This window comes from Aedes aegypti, chromosome 2 (genome assembly GCF_002204515.2).
Source record: "Aedes aegypti strain LVP_AGWG chromosome 2, AaegL5.0 Primary Assembly, whole genome shotgun sequence".
In the NCBI taxonomy this organism is placed as follows: Eukaryota; Metazoa; Arthropoda; class Insecta; order Diptera; family Culicidae; genus Aedes; species Aedes aegypti.
Genome location: NC_035108.1, coordinates 60351895 through 60367215, shown reverse-complemented (window position 1 = coordinate 60367215; position 15321 = coordinate 60351895). Strand labels below are relative to the sequence as shown.

Here is a 15321-nt window from a genome sequence, read left to right as displayed (position 1 = left end):
TTCATTTTTCATTTGAAACCCACAAAATTGTAAGACTTGAACATATTTCAAATGGTTTTCTTAAGTCAAAACAGCCGGGGTGCTATTTAATGAAAATCATTATCAATATTTGGTGTTCCTAAGGTTCTCCCATAAAGTGGTCATCTAGGCCACAGGTCCCCAAACTATTTACAAGCCTTACCCAAGTAACATTGGTAGCTGAACAACAGCTTAATCAGCTAAAATACTGTTTAAACAGCCCTTTTTCAGCTGAATAGGCTGTTATTCAGCTACCAATGTTACCTGGGTATTTTTCAAATCGGCGTATCTAACACTCGGATAGTTTCGAGAAAAATGCGATGCAACATATTGTAAAGAATTTTAAATCCTGTTTAAAATGTTTTGCATTTTTTCTATTGCTGTCTCTACTAGAAGTTGAAAAAAAGCACACTGTTTCGAACCACTATCAAACAATTCCGATTTGTTTTGAATTACATTGAAAAGCTGGTAAAATTATCGAATAAACCCTTTTGCTTTGTGCTGCTCACATACACCATGGATGGTTCGTCGATACCATACTTTGATTGATACATACACCTTGCTTGATGCGTCGATTTGACAGTTCGTTTTTCACTTGCGTCACGTCATATACACCAGTATTGTTTTGAAGTTGCACATACACCGGTTTGAAAATTCCCATGAAACTTAATAAAGTTAGTCAATTCGTCAGTTTCAACTTTCAACGACAACGAATGTTGGTTTCCGAATGTTTCCAATTTCAACTAGACCAACAGGAGCACCGGACGGAGCCGTGAGTAACAAAAGTAGAAGGAGAACAGTTCTTGTGAGAAATTTTGTGAAAAATATTGGCTAAAACCGGATACTGATGATGTTCCACATCAGTTTGCCGATCCGTCAGCTAGCTGCAGCTGTGTGGAAATCCGAATCTCTCGATTTCCTACATGTTTAGTGATTCGGAAACAGTATGACGTATCTGATGTTTATAATTTTAGGTTTTGATTCTGCATATAGGTCGCTTTGCTATTAGCATATGTACGGTGTATGTGGTAGCATGAAAAATGTTGACAGTTGAGTCGCTGTGCAAACGAAGGGTGTATGTAGCCAAATTAAAAACACTGAGTAAAGTGCACATAGGGCATAATTTAAATTTATTTTTAAAAATCAAAAAAATGATTGTAGGAATACTTTTTTAGACTCAGTACGTAGAATATGCGTTTGTCAAGCCCACGCAAAGCAAATCTCGATTTGTTTATTTTTGCAGATACGTCGGATTGAAGAATTATGCTAAAAAAAAAATTTTTGATACTTGACCCACTTAGTCGTAAGTTGTATGTTTAGCGACCCATCAGATAAAAATGCTAAGAAATGAGTGAAATATTAAACTTGCCTGTTTTTCAATTTATCTAGCACACCTCTGCCCATTAAAACATAACTGTCCAATACTGTCCATATTCGCATAACAGTCCCATGTTCTATGGGATTCCCTACATACAAAGTGTTGTGCGAATATGGGCAGAATATGGACTTGATAAAAGAGCGCTCAAAGTTTGAAGATTGTTTTCTCATCCAAATGTTCATAAATTTCTAGTACATTTATGCAAGCCATATTTATGTCGGTGCACCGTACAGACAAACTATTTTGCTTCTATTTATCAGCGAAAAATACAAACACGAACATAATTCAAGTTTAGCACTTGTTATTTGGTGTGAAAGTTCATATAGAGTCTGTTATGCCTTTATTTTTTTATATGGGACTGCACAAAAGCCATTTTTTTTTCACAACATCTTCAAACAAAGTGTGTTAATTTTTATATGCACAGTAAATTAACATGAATTTTGCAATGAAAAAAGGTGTTGGCTTGAAAATTCATATGAGACAGTTATGCTTTACGAGCAGTTCTCAGTATTTGAAAGTTTTTTATCATACCCTCTCAAATATTTGTTAGACATACACCAAAAAAGAAATATCTACAGATGAATCTACACATCCTAGATCTTGATATCGAAAAGACCGTCGATATAGGATAATATCGAGCCAAAAAACGAAATTTCAATGAATACTTATTAGATCGCAAGCCTGGAAAATAATAAACTAGCAGACGTCATTTCGTGTTCCTAAATATGAATTTCGTTTTGGATTAAATGTGACACATGTTTTCAGTATGGTAAAATACGTGTTTTTCATAGATAAATTGATCATTTTGACTCAAAAATAACTTTTGAAAATGGCTTATTTTGCGTGGAATTTATTTGAATAATTTTAGCACCTTTTAGCAATTTTAGAAATTGATGATTTTAGGAAAAAACGGTTGATTTTCAAAATTTTGATGTTTTGTCAAGATAAACATATTTTGATGGTGAAATAAGAATCTTTAAATTATTCTGAACCATAATGGTTATCATGCGCACTTCTGTAGAAATACCCATTTTCGATTTACTTCAAGTTCAATGCAAAAATTTATTAATATAATAAAATAGACTATTTGCATTTGTTAATCGTGATTCTCCATGAAGAACAATGGACTTATCCACGGTCTTCTTTTATCCTAGACTTTCTTTTTCATTTCTGCTCTAAATGCGGGCAATGTTTATATCAAATGACATCCGGACCAACATCCGGACAACGAATGTTCACCGGATGAACATGAAGTCAATGAATGCACAACGAAATCGTTCATTTTTTTTAAACACGGCCCGCAGTAAAAGGCTTTCTTCCCGTTGCAAAAAAGCAGCGTGACGTCATTGTAAATTAGTTCATGGGTTTTCGAGAGTAGAAGTCATATTTCTCTCTCTACTGACTTATTATTTTTGACAGAGAATCGCGAATAACTAAGAAACATGTCCTATTCCAATATTTTAGTAGGTAATTTATAAGAAATCACCGAGAAACTTTTGCTGAAACAAGCTGCCAACGGCACAAATAAGGGGGGGTCTGTAGCCTTGAGGTGACGCTTTCGCTTCATAAGCGGAAGGTCATGGGTTCGATTCCCATGACCCTCCACAAAAAAAAACCCGTCCAGCCACCAGAAGACGCCTCACGGAGGACCGTGCTTTGGGGAGCATGTCCATCCTCCGTCAGTATCAGATGGTGACTGAGACAAACTGACCCTCTTCGCAGGCAGCTAGCCTCACTGACAGCAGAGCTCTCTCCTACCTGCTCGGTGTGAGAGTGAAAGAGTAGGAGAGAGTGAAAGTAGATGTAAATTCGCTCCCAATACGACAATTCTAGCGTAACATTTGAAAAGGGCCTAACTGCAAAATGTAAACAAACTTGATTATTCATTATTCGTATCATTTTTTACGTAAATTACTCCTACATACTCTTACGGGCATGCAAAATGCATTATTAATGGTAATTTTATTCAAATTTAAAAGGGCCTATCTGAAAATGATAAAACTAAGAGGGCCTAACTGGTCATAAAAGGGCCTAACTGAAAATTTCCATCAAAATCAGATTGACCCTTCCATGCATTTTTAATTTTCCTCCATATTTTTCAATATTTAGCCATTGTATAGTGTTTTTCTCACATAATGGAACCTAGTGAAATATTTGAAAAGGGTCTATCAGCATAACGTAAAAATTGAGAAATGCTCGATTGAAGATTCTGTAACATATTGATTGTTACTATTTTAAACTCATTGCTATCTAATAGTTTTAAACTTTTGTTCGACACTCATAGTCTATTACTGGGCCACGTAACGTTTTAAATCTAACATAACATAAAAACTAGTAAAAAATGTTGAATTCAAACATCATCGGCAGATAGGCCCTTTTACGAGTCTTCAAACCTGTTAGGCCCTTTCAATTTGGCCCTTTAATTGAACATGGTTTCAGTTAGGCCTCTCCAGTTAGGCCCTTTTATTTAACATAGTTCTAGTTAGGCCCTTTTGGAATTTGTTAATTTTATTGATTATTGAATAGATTTTCAAAGTTTTAGAACAAAATCAATCGATTATGTGAGAAAATCAACATTGAATATTGAAAATTCTTTATTGAAGATTCAGTACTATATTGATTATTCATATTTCAAACGCTTTCTCCTATTTACTAGTTTTATACTTGTGTTCGACACTCATAATAGTCTACTAGGTGGCCTATAACGTTTTAAATCTTAAATAACAAAACAACTCGTGAAAATGGTTGAATTCAAACATCGTCGGCAGATAGGCCCTTTTACGAGTCTGCAAACCAGTTAGGCCCTTTCAGTTAGGCCCTTTGATTGAACATGATTTCAGTTAGGCCCCTCCAGTTAGGCCCTTTTATTAAACTTAGTTCCAGTTAGGCCCTTTTGGAATTTGTTAATTTTATTGATTATTGAATTGATTTTCAAAGGTTTAGATCAAAATCAATCGATTAGGTATGTGAGAAAATCAACATTGATTAATAAAAATTCTTTATTGAAGATTCAGTACTATATTGATTCCTATTTCAAGCCCATTCTCTTTTTTACTAGTTTTATCATAATCTTAATGCGAAGTTAGTTGAAAGACTGATTTTTTATCCTGAAAAAAAAAATAATTACATTAAAAATTTTGAATAATTTTTATTTGTTAATTTTTATTTGTTGCCTCTAGTTGTGGATCGAGTTCCAAAAGTCGCGACTTTCACAAAAACAAATTCGTTTGTTTTTGTAACAGCCCTGCAAGAATTATTCTTATACTTCTTCTTGGCATTACGTCCTCACTGGGACAGAGCCTGCTTCTAAGCTTTGTGTTCAATGAGTACTTCCACAGTTATAAACTGAGAGCTTTCTTTGACAAGTTGCCATTTTCGCATTCGTATATCGTGTGACAAGTACGAAAGTACTCTATATTCAGGAAAGTACGAAAAAACCTGGACCGACCGGAATGGAACTCAGATACCTTCAGAATGGCTTTGCTTTGTAGCCGCGGACTTAAACTGCTCGGCTAAGGAAGGCCCTCAAGTATAAAACTAGTGAAAAAGTGAATGGGTTTGAAATAGATATAATCAGTGTTGCGATGGATCTTCTTCGTGAACAATGATCGACGCATCTTCGCGATCCAACATTCGCCAAATTTCATTTTTCATTTTTGCGTCACGAAGAGCATCGCAAAAAGCGAACGAATGCCACGCCGAAGCAGCAAAATGAACACACCGATAAGTGGTTCGCGAAGTCTTTCCACTCGTAGGATTCATTTATCCACGAGCTGCTCATTCTCGTGATTCATTGCAAGGTTGCTTCTTCTCATAAAGTCAAGCAAACACTCCACGCTAAGCCAGCTCCACGCAGCGCATGTGTTAAAACTACACAGAGTGAGGCAGCCAATACAGAACTGGCTGACTGAGTGAAAATTCTGTGTAGGTCGCACTCATTCTGTGAGTTGCCGACGTGTTGGCCTTCGACTGTGTGGGGATCGATGGAAACGGAACTGTCAATGATCTCCCGCGCTGCAGCAAACAGTTGGCCGTTGGTAAGATGGGGAGTTTTCTGAGATGCTTTCTAGCAAAAAGCCGGAAGATGGTCGCAAATGCGAATGTTTTTTCCCCATTTGCTTCCACTTCGGCTATTCAAATGAAAAAATCTCTGAACAACTTTAAAATTGGAAGTGAATTCCGTATTCCATGCGTTCTTCCTCTGTGCGCATTTCACTCATTCAGTTTTGTTTACCACCGTTTGCACAAAACTGTGTACAGCCCCTTTGCACAGAATCTGTGCTGCACGAAAAGAGGCCAATTTTGTGCGCTCGGCACTCATTTTTGAGCGGAGCAAGTTTAGCGTGATTGTTGCGAGCCCGCATGAAGATGATCGAAATGAATATTTTCCTGCTCTTCGCGAAGAACAGGCAGCGTGGATCGTACCGTTCACATTACCGAGCGATGGAAAATCACCCGATGATAGCGTCGGGAGAAACAGCGATCCGAAAATTAAACACGAACGAATGAAGCGCCCGAACAGTTGTTTGTGTTTATTCGCAGATTCTGTTTTAATGCCTACGAAAATTCATCGTGCCTCGCGTTTCCGATCGTTGTTCAGCAACATTGGATATAATCAATAACGTACTGAACCTTCAACCAAGAAAATACAACATTTTGCTATTACATTGTTTTTCTCTCGCTTTATTTTATTTAAAAACTATGAAAATCACTTCAATAAGCAATAAAATCAACAAATTCCAAAAGGGCCTAACTGGAACTATGTTTAATAAATGGGCCTAACTGAAGGGGCCTAACTGAAACCATGTCCAATCGAAGGGCCTAACTGAAAGGGCCTAACTGGTTTGAAGATTCATTGACGGGCCTAACTGCTGATGATATTTGAATGCAACCATTTTCACGAGTCGTTATGCTATTTGAGATTACTAACGTTCTGGGCCACGTAATAAACCATAATGAGTGTCTAACACAAGTATAAAACTAGTAAAAAAAAGTGAATGGGTTTGAAATATCAATAATCAATATGTTGCTGATTTTGTATAGAATAGTTTCCAATATTTAGCTTGTATGATATTGTGTTGTTTTCTCACATAATCATTAAATGTTGTCGAAGAATTATGCAAATCACTTCAATAATCAATAAAATTAGCAAATTCAAAAAGGACCTAACTGGTTTGAAAATTCGTAAAGGGCCTATCTGCGGATGATGTTTGAATTGAACTATTTGTACAAGTTGTTGTGCTATTTCAAATTCAAATCGTTGTGAGCCACGTAATAGACCATTATAAGTGTCGAACACAAGGGGTTATCCGAAAATGACGTCCATCAATTGGGGCCTCCTCCAATGGGGGGATGTACGAAAATGTGACAGTGCATGGATTGGGTATTAGAAAAAGCGTGACAGAGGGGGTAGAAGGGTTCTAGAAATCCCGAAAAACGATGGACGTCATTTTTGGATCTTCCCCAAGTATGAAACTAGTAAAAAGCGAATGGGTTTGAAATAGGAATAATCAATATGGTACTGAATCTTCAACCGAAATTTTCCAATATTTAGCTATTATATAGTGTTTTTTCACATAATCGCTAAATTTTGTTCAAGATTTATGCAAACCAATTCAAAAATCAATAAAATTAGCAAATTATAAAAGGGCCTAACTGAAACCATGTTCAATCAAAGGGCCTAACTGGTTTGAAGATTCATAAAAGGGCCTATCTGCCGATGATGTTTGAATTCAACAATTTTTGCGAGTTGTGTTATTTGAGATTAGAAACATAATGGGCCACGCAACAGACTTTAATGGGTATCGAACACAGGTATGAAACTAGTAAAAATGCGAATAGGTTTAAAATAGGAATTATAAATATGGTACGGAATCTTCAATTGAGAATTTCTCAATGTTTACGTTTTGCAGATAGGCCCTTTTCAAATGTTACGCTAGAATTCGTCCGGTGGGGTGTGCTGCTGTCGTCATGATGATGGTTGACGAGAGCAATGTCAAACTCATTCATGGTTTCAAAACATTCAGAACAAAATATTTATTTTCACCGCTTACTTCACTTATGTATGAAATTGAATGAGATCCAATGGTAGAGAATTCATTTATCTACCCAATGTTATTTTTAGGGGCAGCGGAGAATGTCCCGAAGCGTGTTTTATTCAAGCGCAAAAATCGCTCAGGCGAAAGTTCCAATGAAACTAACCTCACATATCCTAATTTTCCAACCTCAAACTAGTGCTCCTACCAGCCGGAACTCAGTTTTTATGAAAGAAGTGCAATAATACAACAAACAAACGTATGTAGAACATAGAGAATGGATATTCCTACCTTTTCCGCCTAACTGTTTCACCGTGAATCGTCTTATATCAGGAAAATAAAACATTTTTCCCCAGCGGCATGTGATGAATGCGTGAAAAATCAAATCTCTCATTATCTGACTAGTTACGCTACCAAAGTATAGATGGCTAACAGTATGTTGCGTTTTGCAATTGGAAGCGTATATAGATAAGTTAAAAATAGATCTGTATCGGTGAAGAAGCATCAGATCAACTGATTCCGGCACAGTAGTGGCCACGAGTACAGAGTGCCTTAAAAAAAAATCACTAGTATATGCTGAAACTAGAAGAGGGTAGTTTCAGTTGACTCAAATTGGTGGACCCCTCGTACGTCAACTAGCTGAACAGTTTGCAAAAAAAATCCCGTTTTTTATAAATCTCGCTGAGCTTTTCTAAAGGATCTATGAGACAAAGAGAAATTCACTTCTCTCTCGCTCTCTTTTGATTATAACAGTGCAATACTGAAGATATCGAGACGTTTTTCACTATCAATAAGAATACATACTAAGCACTAACGTATGACCTTCGGGTTAAAGTCCCCCTCAAACACCAACAACAACAAACGTGTGGAAGAAAAAGCAATGGCTATGTATTAGTAAAAAGAAAAACGTTAAAAATAATAACTACTTTTTTTTCTCGTTATATTACGCGGCTTCTTATGGAGGTTTGCGCGATCGTTGTTATAATACAATTTTCATCAAACATGGATGTCACGCACACTAAATGTCTTCTTCCTCACCTCGGTATATATTCTCATTGTTTCATTACAGATCGGAAGAAATGTAATTGACCAGCTTTTCATATAAAAATGCAACGAAAGAGGGCTCTCAAGCATATGGACTTATCCACGGTCTTCTTTCATTGTCGATTTTCTTTTTCGCTCTAAATGCGGGACGTATTTACATAAAAAAAAAACATCTGGATTAACATCCAGTGAAGAAATATGCACCGGATGAACATGGAGTAAAAGAATGTGTAGCGAAATCGTTCATTTTCTATAAACACGACCCGCAGTAAAGGTTTTCTTTCCGCTGGAAGTTGCAGCGTGATGTCGTCGTAGATTAGTTCATAGAGGACACATGTAGCTTTCATTTAATTTAACAATTGGTTTTGAGATTACCATCATAGAGCTGAGAAAAAACTGAGTAATTAAGCATTTCACGGTGAAATTCTCTCTCTTTCGCTCTTCAACAAAACTTAAAAACAACGGTGTCAGTACCTGTCAACTTTGACAGGTACTGGCACCATTGTTTTAAGATTTTTCGAAAGAGAGAAAGAGAGCAATTTTCTGATGACGTCTCCGTGTAATGGGCAATAATAGCTTCAAAAACTGGTGATCAATGGCTGGGCTGGTAGCAGATCTTTTTTAAAGACTTTACCTCTATTGCAATGGATTCTATTTTCAATGGATGGTATCTTAAGTCTTTATTTAACCCCAAATAGTCTCTCAAGTCTCTTTTTTTCCCTCTGATGCAAAAATCTACAGGCTCCAGAAAAAACTTCAGCAGCTTTTGTGGTGATTTCTCCAGAGATTTTATGTGGAATCAGTAGCGCAACTAGGATTTGGTTCTGATGGGGATGTTAATATCTTGAAGTTAATGCTTTTTGGGATAATATGTTCAAATAAAAAAATCAAGTTTTTCAATAATCAGAATGCTTTTAAGCGCCATAGCAGTTGTTGCTTGTGGAAACATAATTGTCCCGTGTGACAGAATTGGCAATCTAGAAAAAGAAAGCTTTATATCAGTATTTTTTTTATTGAAGAATCACTTCTTTCAGTTGCTGCTTTAAATACTGAGAATTTTTTTTTTATGCTTCGGATATATTTGAATGGTTAACAAACTTCTCATACAAGATGCATTTGTAGTTTAGTTTTCAGAAAAGACCAAACAATTTCGTAGCAGCACTGGATAGAATAAATTACACATTGGCAATTTTTCATACAAAATGGTCAAGCTTGGAGGCCTGGGTCTTGACTTCTAGCAGGCTTTTTGGAATATTCACAGCAGTTCAGAAATAACCTGAATTTCCTCAGCAAAAAAAATCGTGATATTTCAAACAAAGTTTTTGTCATCGTATGTTTCGCATTTTCCACTTAGATTTAATTTGAAAACAATACATTTTACTGAATGATATTGTTCTAAAGAAAGTTTGATATTTTTTATTCCTAATTTTACTTATATTCTAATTTGTAGCTCATTTCGCCATTGGGCATCACTAGAGCAAGGATCAATCCGACTCTTGTACTAGAGCACAACGCCTAAATTCATAGTATTCTATTACCTAATCTATTTATGGATCTGACGCTACGCTGTCTATTTGCGCCCTCTACTATTCGCAGGTAAATCGAAGAGCACGCAGGGATGCTTTTCTCAGTCCAATAGAGGTCCCTTTGTTCATAGTCGTTTTTGTCGATTGCCGTGTTAATCCGGGTGCAGTTGAGCGTTTGCTCAGAGGAGGGTCAAGATGTCAGTCCGCTTTCAGACGGCCGTGATGTTGGACGAATAGGCTCGTGATGTTCTTGAGCGGACTGTCGAAATTTTTTTGATGAGGGGACTGGGAATCAATCCCATGACCATCCACTTATGAAGCGAACGTGTAGCCAACTACGCCACGTTGCCCCGCTTGGAGAAAGTTTGATTTATTGATCAATTTTGCAAAAGAGTGGAGCGCACTATTTTTTCCTATTTTTGTCAAAATTGGAAATTTATTACTACTTAATAGATTGATTTGAAAAAGCTGCGAATTTCCGGCTAAGCAATGTATTTTCAAGTTATCATGTAAATTTTAGGTCAATCCAAGCACCAGAAAACGAGATCCATTTGTATGGAAAAACGCAAAAAGGAAATCCTCGAAAAACAACGGATGGAATCTCCAATGAAATGCAAACACGACAGGGATTTTCCAGTAATTCATCTGAGGATTCCTACAGAAATTTCATTAGGGATTCAATTCTTTGTTTTTCGTGGTATTCCTTTAAATCCTTGGTCATCAAGGGTGACTTAGGAACATACACGAGTTTCATCTGACAATAATTTATAAGAAACTGTTAGTTGAAATTTTGAAAAAAAAACTGAAAGACAATTCAAAAAACAAAACCCAAGGAATCCCTAGAAGTATCTCTGGAGAAGCCATTGTTTTATTTTTTTAATGTTATTGCGGAAATCTTGTAGGATATCCTATTGAAATCTATGGAAGAATCACTAGATAATATCTTGAAAAGCTTCTTGAAAAATTTCTGAAATAATGAGAAATTCCTGACAGTCTCTTGATAATTTCTGAAAAAATATCGGAAAATTTCCTTATAATCTGTTTACTGTGGTTGTCCTTGGGAAAATCCAGGTAGAATGATTGAGGTATCCAAAACTAAATTCTCGAAGGAATTCCTTAGGAATATTCTTGGAGGATGTCCTATTTTCAAGGCTCTTGGTTGCTACCTGAGAGGGAGGCACAGATACTACGCACGAAATATTGAACAACACTTTTCCAAATTGCAAGATAACTCCCGTTCACCAAAGACAATCCAAGTAGGCTAATTTTAATTTTGATTGAAAAAGAATAAAAAGATATCAATACTTTATATTCGATCAAATAGAAAGGTGCTATCTTGGCATTGCTTTTGCGTCAATCCAAGCATAGCATTTGTTGAAGTCAATCAATCCAAGCATAACTTCAACATAGTAGTTCAATAGTTCAATCGTTGCTGAGTATTTCTACTCACTATTTACAATCTTCTGTATCGAAATGCTGATAACTAGGTTGTAGATGTTTTCGACAAAAATGTTCGTTGCTTCTCAGTTGGGAACCATTAAATTTTGTGTTTTTGGTCTTAGAAACCTGTGGTTTTAGTTTGCTTCACTATATTTTCATAATGCCAGATTATGGAGAAACCACACATGAACTCGATTTAATTTGATAATGGCGAATAAAAAAAAAAGATAATGGCGAATTGAAGTACAACTTTTACAAAAGCAAAAACCTGTGCTTAAAATTAAGTTAAAAATCTTGAGAAACGAGGGTTTTGAATCTTTGATGCTCATAAATGCCAACAAGTAACACTATTCCATACTAATCAGATATACAGTCATAGACAGGAATGTATACAGTCAGGTACATTGTCATAGACACTAGTCTTCCAACATAACCCAAACTTGAGATATATAAGCTTGAAATATTTGATGCTCACCAGCGCCTTCTAGTGGCAGTTTGTTAAGAATTATTCTTCCAAATCCTCAGTATCTTGAAATATCGAACGTCATAACAAATATGAGCTCCACATAGTAACATTTTGTAAGATAGCACCATCATGCGGTAAAATTTCCAACTAATAAATGTGTACCATGTTGGTCCTTCTCTGTTGCAAAACCTCACCGAAGAAGGTATAATTGTATATATTACTGTCTCTAAGATACAAGCGTCCAAAGTTTCAAAAATCCGCTGGTTTTTACCTTTTTTCACAAGAACAACCCCTCCTTAGCTTAGCTTAGCTTAGACTGACTACACATATCAATGGTTGCTATTCCGTGATTGACCGAAGTCAGTGAAAATGCACAAAGAATCAACTAGAAGTTCGGCTGGGATTGGCCATAATCTTCTTCAGTGTGCATAATTCAGTGCCTCTATTTATACAAGGTCAATAACGGCGCCGGCCACGTCCTTGCAGTCAGGTGGGATTGGAGGAAGGAATGTTAGTGTGTAACCTTTGCTATATGGAGACCGTGTTTACCTCTGCATCTCCACAAAGGTTACTGGGAGGGATGTTTGTTAATGGGAAGGATCGTTGGGTCACAGGATTCACTTTGATAAGCGATTAGACCATGATAAATTATTTGACGCGAGCTAAGGATCGAACACTACCAACCTGCTTCGCGAACCGCGCCACTAATAAATCATGCCACGCGAGCGACGCGCGACACGATTGATCCTGCTCACATCACCTGCCCCCGCAGGAGCAAGCGACGCGAGCAAAGGATCAAACACAACTAACCTGCTTCGCGAACCGCGCCACTAATAGATCATGCCACGCGAGCGTCGCGCGACACGATTGATCCTGCTCACATCACCCGCCCCCGCAGGAGCAAGCGACGCGAGCAAAGGATCAAACACTACTAACCTGCTTCGCGATCCGCGCCACTAATCTCAAGGTCGAAGGATCAAACACTACTAACGAACCGATCACTTTTTCACTACTTCACTACCGACGCGCGACATGTTTGATCCTGCCCTCATCGCGCGCCCCCGCAGGAGCAAGCGTCAAGGTCGAAGGATCAAACACTACTAACGAACCGATCACTTTTTCACTACTTCACTACCGACGCGCGACATGTTTGATCCTGCCCTCATCGCGCGCCCCCGCAGGAGCAAGCGTCAAGGTCGAAGGATCAAACACTACTCTTTTTTCACAAGAACAACCCCTCCTCGCGATAAACAATCCCCCTCTAAATGTACTTATATTTTTTTTATTGAACCTTCATGAGATTTTCTTTCCAAAACTGCAGCAAAATCAAAATTTCATTTATTTAAATTTCGCGAAGCTATAGCAATTTCAATTTGGAGTTAATAAGACCCCAAGGCACGTGCTATTTTCAAGAAAATTACTCTAGAAAACTATTTTTCAAGACACTTAAATTAGATTCTTACGCACATAAAAACGCGGAAACACATCAAAGTGTGAAACTGTTTTTTCACGAATATACAAATCGGTTCACTATCAACAAACCTTCAAGTGTTCTGGGGTCATATTGACCCAAAATAGACAAATGGTTAATCACGCGATGCACATTAGAAGCGCCGCAATATTTAAAGTCATAAAATTTATTATTTTTTTGATTTAAAATAAAACGAAATTCAAGTTTCAGAAACCTTTTTTTCCTGTGCAATAACTTTCCGTGTGGCAACTTACACCTAGTGGGTAGTAGCGTAAGCTTTTTTCATACGCTCAAACATTTTCACTTTGGAACGGGTGAAATTTGAATTCTGGACGTCGTTATCTTTGCATATATTTGGAATAAATAAAATAGGTTTTTAAATGGTGTTCTTATATGTTACAAACATAGAGGTAACAAAATTAAATCAAGATCAAGAATCACACTGTCTTGTTTTATTGTGCTTTCAAGATCTTTTTCCGAGTGTAATGTTTTCAGCGTGCATGCAACATCAATTCACCACGCAACATTTTTTGGCCGTCAGCATTTCACCATCCTGAAACTTATCGCTCTCTCGTTTCCGCACACTCCGTGGGTTTCGCAAAGCACATGTTTACACCTCTTTCACTCATTCGCTTCGCCAAACCACAACAGCTGTTGAAGAGAGAGCTTTCGCACCCTAGAAGCGGGTGGCCACCACCCCCTCCAAAGACGCTTTCGTGTTTTGCTTTCCTCAATGAAAGCGATGGTGGGTGGTGGTCACTCTGCCGAAGTGGGCGTCGCGGCGCCCTTATCGTTATCCACCTTCGTGAGCCGCTTCCCCTTTCACGATTCATTGCGTATCAGTAGTTTAGTTCGGACCTTCTTTCGTATTATCAATGGAAGTGTACCGTTATGTGCGATCGGATGGGTCGAAATCTATGAATGGTCAACCAACTAGCCACGATCTTTTTTCGCTGCCTATTTGCCTCTCGGCTGGTGCGTGGTTTAGTTGTTCCTGCTTGGTGCTGTAAAATTTTCTAGTGATAACGGTTTTACCAAAGAAGCTTGAGTGTTGATTTTAATATTGTGAAAAGTGTGGAAAATTTGCGAAATTGTTTGTGTCTCCTAAAGTATTAAGTTTTAAAAAGTTGAAAATTGTGAATTAGGCTAGAAGTGATAGAGAAAGATGTCCATTCCACCGCTTTCGCCGTATCTGGAAATCAATCACAACGATTTCTTTCGGAACTACGCCGTCAACCTGGAACTGAACCTGGAATGGGTAACGCTGGATCGGGAGATTTGGGTATGTTGAATTACGATTTGTTTTCATTTTTGAGTTGGTAATGGATTAAGATTGTTACACGGGCAGTTGCGTCGCATTTTGAGTTGGGTAAAAAACTATTTGGGCACATTCATGATTTCATGAAGCATATTGCAGGGTTGGTAGCGAGTCATTATTTTATGACTTGGTCACTTTTTTGAAGCCAGTTGTTATAAAGTATTTTTTTTTTTATTCTAATCAAAGCCACATTTTTGACGATCTTTTATCATTTTCATCTAATTTGAACAGAAACTTCGAGAGAATTTTTTTAGGTCATCCTCAGAACAACTTTCTGACGTTATCAAATTAGTATATCGAGGTGTGTATGTAAAAAAAGTTAATCTTCCATAGAATTCCACACAATTTGTGGTGATTGTTGTCAATATGGTGTAAGTTCATTGTTTTTAACAGGAATTTGAATATCTTGTGGATTTGAACAATATATTCCTATTGTCGAACAATATCTTTCAAAATACACATTCCAATCATTTTCATATGTGTACGATAAGCGAGTTTTTTTCACCACTGTTGTACAAAATACTACAGCGCGATGACTGAAGTGTTAATCAATCGATCCTATTATAAAGCACATCGTTCTTGTTTAAAATTTCAGAAAATCTTCTATAATACAGGATTAAAACCA

At 37.2% G+C, this 15321-nt stretch overlaps 1 protein-coding gene across 1 annotated transcript in view; it reads left to right on the top strand.

The window, feature by feature from the left end:
* Window positions 1-15321, top strand: part of LOC5568122 (mucin-5AC) — a gene marked incomplete in the record, with an annotated part of 650382 nt that overhangs the window by 772 nt on the left and 634289 nt on the right.